The sequence below is a fragment of the Podarcis muralis genome, chromosome 9 (genome assembly GCF_964188315.1).
Source record: "Podarcis muralis chromosome 9, rPodMur119.hap1.1, whole genome shotgun sequence".
Lineage (NCBI taxonomy): Eukaryota > Metazoa > Chordata > Lepidosauria > Squamata > Lacertidae > Podarcis > Podarcis muralis.
In genome coordinates, this window is record NC_135663.1 from 61,190,921 (window position 1) to 61,201,473 (window position 10,553).

Here is a 10,553-nt window from a genome sequence, read left to right on the forward strand (position 1 = left end):
AAAGAAACACCAAAAGGATAAAAACAGCACAAGTGTCTTATACACCTGACCTACAGTGCTGGCTGAGCTTGTGACTCTTTATATACTTGGTTGTAGAAGAAGAAGAAGAAGAAGAAGAAGAGTTTGAATTTGATATCCCGCCTTTCACTCCCTTTAAGGAGTCTCAAAGCGGCTAACATTCTCCTTTCCCTTCCTCCCCCACAACAAGCACTCTGTGAGGTGAGTGGGGCTGAGAGACTTCAGAGAAGTGTGACTGGCCCAAGGTCACCCAGCAGCTGCATGTGGAGGAGCGGGGACGCGAACCCGGTTCCCCAGATTACGAGACTACCGCTCTTAACCACTACACCACACTGGCTCTCAAAGCAGACCTTTGTCTAAAGATGGATGAATGATATACCTTTCAAAACGAAGGAGCCAAGAGGGAGGAGGAAATGAAGCCATGATTTCCTGAGCATGCTAGGCCAAAAGGAGGTTTTCTCTCTAGCCACTAAAGAGCTCCATTTTGAATCTGGCCTCCCCCCTCAGCTTTTTAAAAGACGGAACGCTCACCTGGAGAGGTGAGGTACCAGCTCACTATCGGATGTGATCTAGTTCTTGTCAGTCACATCTAGCAGGAACAAAGCATGTACCAGCCATTCAGATATGATAATTTAAATGAAACATGAGGTTATTGCTGTTTATTATTGGCTTGTTCACATATCCTCAATAGCTGCAGTCTGCCAGTATGCCAGACCATTCACACTTATTAACATAATTGATTGAACAGGGTGAATGGGAGTGAGGATTTCAGAGGTGTCTGGAGAGAACACAGACTACAATGCACAATGTTCCTGTGTGTGCATACACACCTAGCAAAAAAACCCAACAGCTTTGCTCCAGTGAGGTTTTATGGAGCTAGTCAGTTGATCAAACTTTGTAAATCCAGCTGATTTTATCCACACCTACCATACCTACCTATAAATTATTGAGGAAAATAATGCTGTGAGCATTCAAGGGTGCCAATTCTAAGTATACCCACCCAAGATCTTGCATCATCTGTGAAATTATTAGATTTAGTGTAAAGCTTCATTTGAGAGGATGGTTTCTTGTGCATCCCCGCAGGCTCCATCAGCAAGCTTATTATTTGGGCAGAGTGGGCTGGACATTGATAGCCTCCTCTACTTCTACTGGTTACACCCAGATGAGCGAAAACATTCATTACTTGCTTGAGAAGGCAGTTTGGATCTCCTAAACACAGAGGTGGTGTGTTTTGGGGAGTGCAGAAAATTGGCCTCTGCAAGAAAGAAATCTGGAGGGGTCCTTAGCATTCTCCAGTCTTTATATTCTTCTCACTGCAAACACATCCCCTCCAACATTTCTCAGATGAAAATAGGGGCATTTCTCTCTCCCCACTGCAAGCGACCCTTCTTGTCCACCTGTTTTTGTCCCCCCCTGCAGACCATTTCTTATCAGCACACACGCCCTCCAAAATCCTGAGAAAACCCTTTAATCCCCATTTGATTTTACTTTATTCTTTGGTATATTTACAAAAAGGAAAAACACACCAATTGTCGGGCTTCAGGGAATCTGATCCCCACTGCCTCACGGCTGGCAGCCAGAAATGGGAAAACAAGAAGTTCTCACCATGGTATTTTATTCAATATTCACACAGAGAGACGGATGCTGCCGCCTCTCAGGTAATGGCGTTGCTCCAAGTAAAGTCCCACCCCCTCCATCTCTGCTATTCTACGTCATCCCTGCGCCGGCTGATCTGTGCTTTCTGCCTCTGAGCTTTCTGATCTCCTGCTCTTAATGCACGCCGGGTCCTGGGAGAAGAGTGGGTCAGGAATGCTTTCCAGAGACACCGTCTGTCAGTGTCACAGGACAGCCAGGGAACGCCCTTGGGTGGGGGGAAGGGGGGGATTCAGAGCAGGAACAGTCAGAAGGGGGAAACAGGGAAATGACAGAAGAAGCAGAGGAGGAGGCGGAGAGCAGTCAAGTGGTGTCAGGGCTCTGTGATGTTGAAGAGCCCTGCCACCAAACAGGGAGTTCAGGAACAGAAGGGGAAGCGGTGCCTTCTGAACAGGCGAGGAGAGAGTTAAAACGCAGGGATCAAAGGCGTCTTGCGAGATTTCCCCATCTGCTGTGTTGGAGAAGGAATCGAAGGAAGCCACTCCCCAAATATGACCCGTCGGATTCACATGCATGATTTGGAACTGCCGCTGTTTGTACATATGTAAATAAAGAACTGTAAATACCACTCTGAGTGAGCAGAGGTTGATTATTGCGAAGAGCAGACACCACCTTGTCAGGCAGCTGTCTCTCCCCTGGTGCTTCTTCTTCCTGCTGCTCTCCCAATATTTCCCAGCTTCTCCCCTCTGCAGCCTCTGAACTGTGCCCTTCTGCAAACCACTGTTCTAAATCTATACTGTCTTCCTTTTCCTGGGAAGGTTATGGAAGGGGTCCCCACCATTCCTCCTCAGTCCAGTCCCTGACATCAACAGACAAATTTTAGAAAGGGGCAAGATTAGACATGGACACACAAAGTATTTTTATTTTTTATTTTTTAAAAAATCAAGACTCCTTGAACTCTGCTCCCCCTTTCTTCCTGCTGAGGGCAGCCCTGCCCTCTGCCTGTACTTCGGAGTCAATGTGTCACATGGGGCTGGGTTTTCATGGCGGCCGTCTCTCCTCCCCGCTGCTCACTCTCCAGCAGCCACTACAAGCTGCCCAAGGGGGGAGGCTGGCAGCGGCTGTCATGTAGAGGCCAGGGGGTGCTCCCTTGCAGCCACCACTGATGCCAACACTGCTCAGGACAAGTCCGCGCTCATCCTCCTCCCAGGGTTTGGCGCCAAGGTGCTGTCAGGAGAAATAGGCATATTCTGGGCGCAAATCTGAAGCTGGGATGGCTTTCGTGATTCTGGGACCATCCTTGGAAAACAGGGACGCTTGGAGGGTCTGCAACCAGGCACAGCAGGATGATGTCAATTGGTTTACTTCTACTCACTCTCAACATTCGGAAAGCAAGGAATAGTTATGCTTCCTGCTTGAGAAAAAACAACAAACCAGAAAATACGGAGCTGCAATAGGCACCTCCATTGATGGCATGAGCTTCATTAAAGGTCAAGCTTAAGGGGAAAGGCAAATTTCAGGACTTGTGGTCGGGTCATCTCAACCATTCAGCTGTTTCCTTCCTTTCACCTCTTGCTTCTCTCCTCTGAGATATATTACTCTTTTTTCTATTTCTGTTGGCTTCTTTAACTTGAACATTTTGTCCCTGTAGGCTTTGCCACAGACAGTCTTTATCTTCCTGTGCCTAAAACCTGGGGGGAAATCAGCATTCGACGTGATGGAGGCATATCTACCATTTCAGTTGTGAAGTTGGACTCTCTTAATCCATTTGTTTCCTTTTTCATCCATGCCTGTCTTTACCCATTCTACATTTGGTTACCTGTAAATTGCGCCCAGTGAATGCATTGCATTCCAGAATCTGAAACAAAACCCAAACAATGGTGAAATCTCTCTTTTAATGTTAAAATCCTCACACTGACAATTCAGCCTCCATATTCCCAAATGTTATTTGGGATCGTACAGGTCTTTATAAACATGTATCTACATTATTATTTTTACTATTCCTATTCTTACTATTATCAATAATAACAAGACATTTTGATGCTTGAGGTGAAGACATTCACCTACCATTCAGGATTCAGAAGCTGACTGGACTGGATGTTGAATCTTATTCCTTTTTAAAAAAAACAAAACCTTTTTTTAATTCATTTTCGCTTTTAACATTTATTATCATACATAAATCATAAACATTTTACAAATAGGATTCTCAGAATCCCAGAACTTCCCTCCACCTTTCCATGGTTTCCCCAGATATTCTTATGAAATTGCATCGTATAGAATTCTCCATATTTTCTTAAAACTCAATTTTTATCATAGTTCTTGCTTCATTGCAAGTGTTTTCAAAATGCTGCCAATGTTTTCAAATTTTTACAGTGTTCTTTCAAGTAACTTAGAAAACTTCCCCATTCTTTGTTAAATTTATTGTCCTTTTGATCTCTGATTTTCAGTCATTTTCGCCAACTTGACATAGTCCATCATCTTTATCTGCCATTCTTCTTTTGTAGGTAGATTGTCCTCCTTCCATCTTTGGGCAAGTAGCATCCGTGCAGCTGTTGTAGCTTACATAAATAGTCTCTTCTGATCCTTAGCTATTTCTGGACCTAAAATACCTAGTAAGAAAGCTTCAGGGTTGTTTTTTTACAAAGGTAATTTTAAACATTTTTCCCCCAACTCATTATAAATAATTTCCCAATATACCTTTGGGGTTTTTTTGCATGTTTACCCCATGTGGTAATATGTGCCTTCTTTCTCTTTACACTTCCAAGGCTGCTGAATCTTATTCCAATACTGCAATAGAATGATGTCCTCCACTGCCCTGAGGGCTGCAGGTACTCATTAGGCTATCATCAGGCTATCTTGTGAGATTGGATGTTGGTTTCTTGACCCTTCTTTAGTCTATTGCTGGCCCAGCATAAGATGTATATAGAAATCCTATCGACGCTTAGCCAGGAGTAAGCCCCATTCAACTCCAAAATGCTCAGGCCTGAGTTTATAGGATTGCATGTATATCTTCAACTTTCTGTTTCCCTGCTGGGAAAACTGGCTACTTTGAGTTTAGCCAAATTTTAGCCAAATATTATTTTTATGGATAGTACAGTTATTACAGTGGTACCTTGGGTTACATACACTTCAGGTTACATACGCTTCAGGTTACAGACTCCGCTAACCCAGAAATAGTACCTCGGGTTAAGAACTTTGCTTCAGGATGAGGACAGAAATCCTGCTCCGGCGGCGTGGCGGCAGCAGGAGGCCCCATTAGCTAAAGTGGTGCTTCAGGTTAAGAACACTTTCAGGTTGAGAACGGACCTCCGGAACGAATTAAGTACTTAACCCGAGGTATCTCTGTATAGTCTCCATTAACCCCTTCCAAAAAAACTACACAAATCTTTAACCAGCATTATAGACCGTATTTTTCGCTCTATAAGACGCACCCATAAGACGCACCTAGTTTTAGAGGAGGAGAATAAGAATTCTTTCCCCCTCTCCCTCTCTGTGCAGCGCCTCTCCAGCAAAGTGGCAGGAGTGTGTCTTATAGAGGGGGAAATACGGTAATATTATAGGCAGTGCTATTTTTCTAGAGAAAGATGTGTTGGAATACACCATGTTGTTCTCTTGTAATGGCAATGGCGCCCACCTGAGAGGTGCCAGACCTGAGTTCCGGCTGAAAAAAAGCCCTGGTAAGACAGGTAGCTATATCCAGATGTGATGCTCCATTATGCAAAAACTGTCAGAGTGGGAAGAGAAGCAGAAAAGATCTGCAAACTGATAATGTGGCGTAGCTGCACAGTCTAAGGATGGGATTAGCAAGACAACGCTCTTATCAGCTTTCATATCTAGTTGAGTAAGCTCCTGATAACCACTTATGAATGCTGCTGTAAAGTCTGAATCACGCTCATGAGGGTTTCACAGAAAAAACTCCAGGCAGTATAAAAGTTTGGAGCTAATCCTTTATATCCTGGGATGACGAGCAGCAGCGTCAGCGATGGGAGATGACAAAGGTGTAAGACCAGAAGAAGAGCTCTGCTGGGATTAGACCAAAGGCCTATCTGGTCCACCATTTTGTTGAGTATTTAAGCTAGCCAGATGTTCTGTGGGAAGCAGGACATGAGTGTGATGTCCCTCTCCTGCTTGTGATTTCCAGCAACTAGTTTCAGAGGCATAATGATTTGATAATGAAAGTAATATAGCCATCATGACTGGTAGTTTTACCCTCTGGTAGCCTTGCTAGATTTTTGCGTGTCGAGGTCCCCAAGCCACCCCCCAATACTCACACATCACACATCAATTTTGGTTTGGGTTTTTGGCACTATTTTGGCCACAACTTTATTTAAATACATTCAAGTGAGTGGTTGCTTAGGCATTGGTTCCAACTATCTGTCCTTGCCCAGGGGACAGGACTGACTTCCAGATTCCAGCGGAAGCCAGTCAGGGAAACAAATTTTGGGGAGAAAATGAAGCTGGGCCTCAGTCCCTCACTTCTCACCCTCATGCTCCTGGTGGCTTGCACGGCCCAAGTCCGATGCCAGGGACAAGGACGAAAAGAATGGCAAGCCCCTGGATTCCTTTAACGGAATTCCCTTTCCGCACCACCAATGGAGGGATAGGCACTTACCCCTCCACCAACCAATTTGAACCAATGCCTAACCGCCAACCTTACAAGTTGTGACGATTTGCTACGCAGTAGGCAAAACCAAATGGCACCAGCCAATCAGCCAAATGGACAAATTCCTACCAGGCCCCTGCCCCAAGGCAGACGACCCCATGACAGGCATAGCAAGGTCAAGCGAACACCCCCCGCAATACAGGGAGGGTGGGAGGGTGATCCGGTATAAGCAGCCAAGAGAACGCTCAAAGTTAGGTGACCAGTATTTAAAACCTCTGACCCCTCCTTCAAAATTGGCAACAAGCAGTTCTCCCCAGTGACCCGATTAACCAATTCACTGCCTGGGTCCCTCTACAAATCCGCCCAGCAACAACGGGGTGGCTTATATCCCCCACCGCAACACGCGCTCTCTGCTAGGGAGAACACGTTTAGCTAATAGGAAGTCTAGTGGTCAGTGACGTGGGCTTCCAGAAGTGGCTGAAAGTGCCCCTGGGAGGCAGGGAGGAGTGTGCCATCTTCCCAGGGACAAACAGTGACATATAAGTACCTGAGAGGATGGCACATCATCTCTCACAGGGGCACATGTGGCCACACCTTGAATACCCATGAAACGGCCACTGGCCTTTCTAGCCATTTGGAGTACTTAACTGTGGGAGAATAAAGATTTTTTTAAAACAGAAAGACAGACTTTGGACCTCAAAAAAGGATGAATCTGTCAACTTCAGGTTCTCAAAGTTTCTCATTTTTCTAACCTTAAGTTCTGCTCACCCCATTTCTGCACAAATTTGTGATATAGTGGTACCTTGGGTTAAGTACTTAATTTGTCCTGGAGGTCTGTTCTTAACCTGAAACTGTTCTTAACCTGAAGCACCACTTTAGCTAATGGGGCCTCCTGCTGCCGCCGCACCGCCGGAGCATGATTTCTGTTCTCATCCTGAAGCAAAGTTCTTAACCTGAAGCACTATTTCTGGGTTAGCGGAGTCTGTAACCTGAAGCGTCTGTAACCTGAAGCGTCTGTAACCCAAGGTACCACTGTATTTTCTTTTAAAAAATTGTATGTATTGGGCTTGCCCTGATCTCAGTAGCCTAGAATTATAGAATTATAGAATCATAGAGTTGGAAGGGATCTTGAGGGTCATCTAGTCCAACCCCCTGCAATGCAGGAATCTTTTTGCCCAACGTGGGGCTCAAACCCACAACCCCCGAGATCAACCATGTTCTACCGACAGGGCTTGAGGAATGTTACCAGCTGTCTCGATAGGGTTGCCATATTTTGAAGAGCAAAAAAGAAGACTTCTACTTTTAACTATTGGTCGCTATGACATCTCTACCCATGAAAAAGAGGACATGTCCTGGAAAAAGAGGACATATGGCAACCCAGACTGATCTCAGCTAGAACCTGGACATTTAGTGTTGCTGGCTCCATGCTGTAGGATACTATTTCAGCAAAAATTCAACAGGCAGCCTTCTTTCTGATTTCCAGGGAATCTTTGATGCTGACAGGCCTATGTGGTTTAATTCTGATTTTGATTAGTCAGTCACCTTGATAATTATCTTTTTTCCCCTTTTCCTTTTAATGTTTTTAATTTTGTACACTGCCCCGATACTTCATGATACGGTGGCATAGAAATACTTTTAGATATGAAGCAATTCATTTTTGTGCGCACTTTTGGGTTGGTGAACTGCACCACAAAATTCAGCGCGATGCTAATTTTGAAGGCTAGCTGTGTTTCAGTTTGCTTACTGTCCCCGTTTGGGGACTGAATTTAATGGGTTTTACACAGTTAGTGGCTGAGATTCAGGGGGCCCCATCTGTGCTTTGGGTCATATAAGAGAATGCTTGGCTTTTTGCTTCTGCAAAATGTACATGGAACACTTCTCCCCCCGTGTGTGTGTGTGTGTGTGTGTGTGTGTGTGTGTGAACAGAGACTAAAACCAGGAGCAGAACAGAGACTAAAACCAGAACAGGAGCAGAAAAATCCATGTGTGTGCATGGAACATGGTCCTTTGGAGCCCAGCCAATATGTCTAATAGGAAGTCATATACTGTACAGTGGAACCTCAGTTTTCCATGGACTCTCCATGGACAAACATTTCGGTTTTCCAATGCCGTAAACCTGGAAGTAAATGCTTCTGTTTTTGAACACATCTCAGAAGTCAAACATGCCACGCAGCTTCCGTATTGAGTTTTCCATATTATGTTTTCTGTACTGAGGCTTCCATATTGAGTTTTAGTTTTTTGAACATTTCAGAACTCGAACAGTCTTCTGGAACAGATTACGTTCAAAAACTGAGGTATCGTGCTCGCTTCGGCAGCACATATACAGTGGTGCCTCGCAAGACGAAATTAATTCGTTCTGCGAGTTTTGTCGTCTTGCGATTTTTTTCGTCTTGCGAAGCACGGTGTCGGGAAACTTTTGGAAAAGCTTCAAAAATCACCAAAGTCTTTAAAAACCTCAAAAAAGGCTACCACACCACGTTCTATGAGTTGCTCCTCGAAGTCAAGTCGCAACTGTATTAACGGTGTTAAGAAAAAGAAAACAAAATTGCAAGACATTTCCGTCTTGCGAAGCAAGCCCATAGGGAAAATCGTCATGCGAAGCAGCTCAAAAAACAAAAATCCCTTTCGTCTAGCGAGTTTTTTGTCTTGCGAGGCATTCGTCTTGCGAGATACCACTGTACTAAAATTGGAATGATACAGAGAAGATTAGCATGGCCCCTGCGCAAGGATGATGATGAAGAAGAAGAGTTTGGATTTGATATCCCGCCTTTCACTCTCTTTAAGGAGTCTCAAAGCGGCTAACAATCTCCTTTCCCTTCCTCCCCCACAACAAACACTCTGTGAGGTGAGTGGGGCTGAGAGACTTCAAAGAAGTGTGACTGGCCCAAGGTCACCCAGCAGCTTCATGTGGAGGAGCGGAGACGCGAACCCGGTTCCCCAGATTACGAGTCTATCACTCTTAACCACTACACCACACTGGCTCTCAAATTCGTGAAGCATTCCATTTTTTAAAAAACAACAACTGAGGTATCACTGTATATATATCTAAGGCTATTTAGAATTTTTGAATATGATATGTTTGCTGGTTCAGATTCCATAATATTGTGACTGGTTTTGTGTTGATTGTTTGCCATGACTCATTTATCTGACAGGGAACAAAGGAGACTAATAACTACATTTTTGTGTTTAGTATTACCAGCTAATGTTGAGTTCTCTTGAGGATAAATTTTTGAAAGGTTATTGAGTCAATCAGACCACAAAAATAGTACATGACAAAGGGCAGCTGAAATGGGGAGGTAAAAGCTCAAGGTGTCCAATGTAACAAAGAAGAAATTGAGCTATTTGCTATTCAGCTTGTCAGCAACTGTAATTTCCCATGAATATTATATTTTCTGCAGCTAAGACCTTCCTTATCACATGGTCGTATCAAGTATCCATATAAATACATTTTAGATATTTCGGTATCTGAAGAAGTGCGCATGCACACGAAAGCTCATACCAATAACAAACTTAGTTGGTCTCTAAGGTGCTACTAGAAGGAATTTTTTTATTTTATAAATAAATTGTTTGAGATCATCCTTCTTTATAACCTTTCTGTACTGGTGTAAGAAGTGCAATAAGACAAAGGTTGCCATTTGTTCAACATTTTAATGCCTTGCTTGTTTTAGGAAGCTTTTTTTTTCTACTTGGAAAAAACATTTCTTTGTCACCGTGAACAATTTCACATAAAAAACAAAATCCCAAAGGGTAATGGTAAATTGGGCATGAAACTGAAATGTGTGTTTTGTCACTTTGATCAATTACATTATTCAATAGGCTTTCTACTGATAAAGCTTTGGCCTATGCTGACATCATGTCACTTTAGAGGTGCAATCTTGTAAGAGTGGCTGCTTCCATATTTATTTAAGATATGACATACAGTGGTACCTCAGGCTAAGAACTTAATTCGTTCTGGAGGTCCATTCTTAACCTGAAACTGTTATTAACCTGAGGTACCACTTTAGCTAATGGGGTCTCCCGCTGCCGCCGCCGCACGATTTCTGTTCTCATCCTGAAGCAAAGTTCTTAACCCGAGGTACTATTTCTGTGTTAGCGGAGTCTGTAACCTGAAGCGTATGTAGCCTGAAGCATTTGTAACCCGAGATACCACTGAAATTTTAAAAATGTGGCTGAATGCCCATGATTATACAGCAGTTATAATACCCTTTGATGCATGTCTGGATTGTGAGAATATTAAGGATAAAGGCAGATGTAATATTTAAAATGAGTCCTATAGTGAGTGAAAGCCTGTCTTTTTCCCAGAGTTTTAATTTTGAATGACAGATGCATGTTCCAGTCA

At 43.7% G+C, this 10,553-nt stretch overlaps 1 non-coding gene across 1 annotated transcript; it reads left to right on the top strand.

Moving 5' to 3' along the window:
* The first annotated feature begins 8,871 nt into the window (after nt 1–8,871).
* Nucleotides 8,872–8,977, top strand: LOC114604792 (U6 spliceosomal RNA). The gene has a single exon (XR_003708432.2). It is a non-coding gene; the product is annotated as a U6 spliceosomal RNA (small nuclear RNA).
* The last annotated feature ends 1,576 nt before the right edge of the window (nt 8,978–10,553 follow it).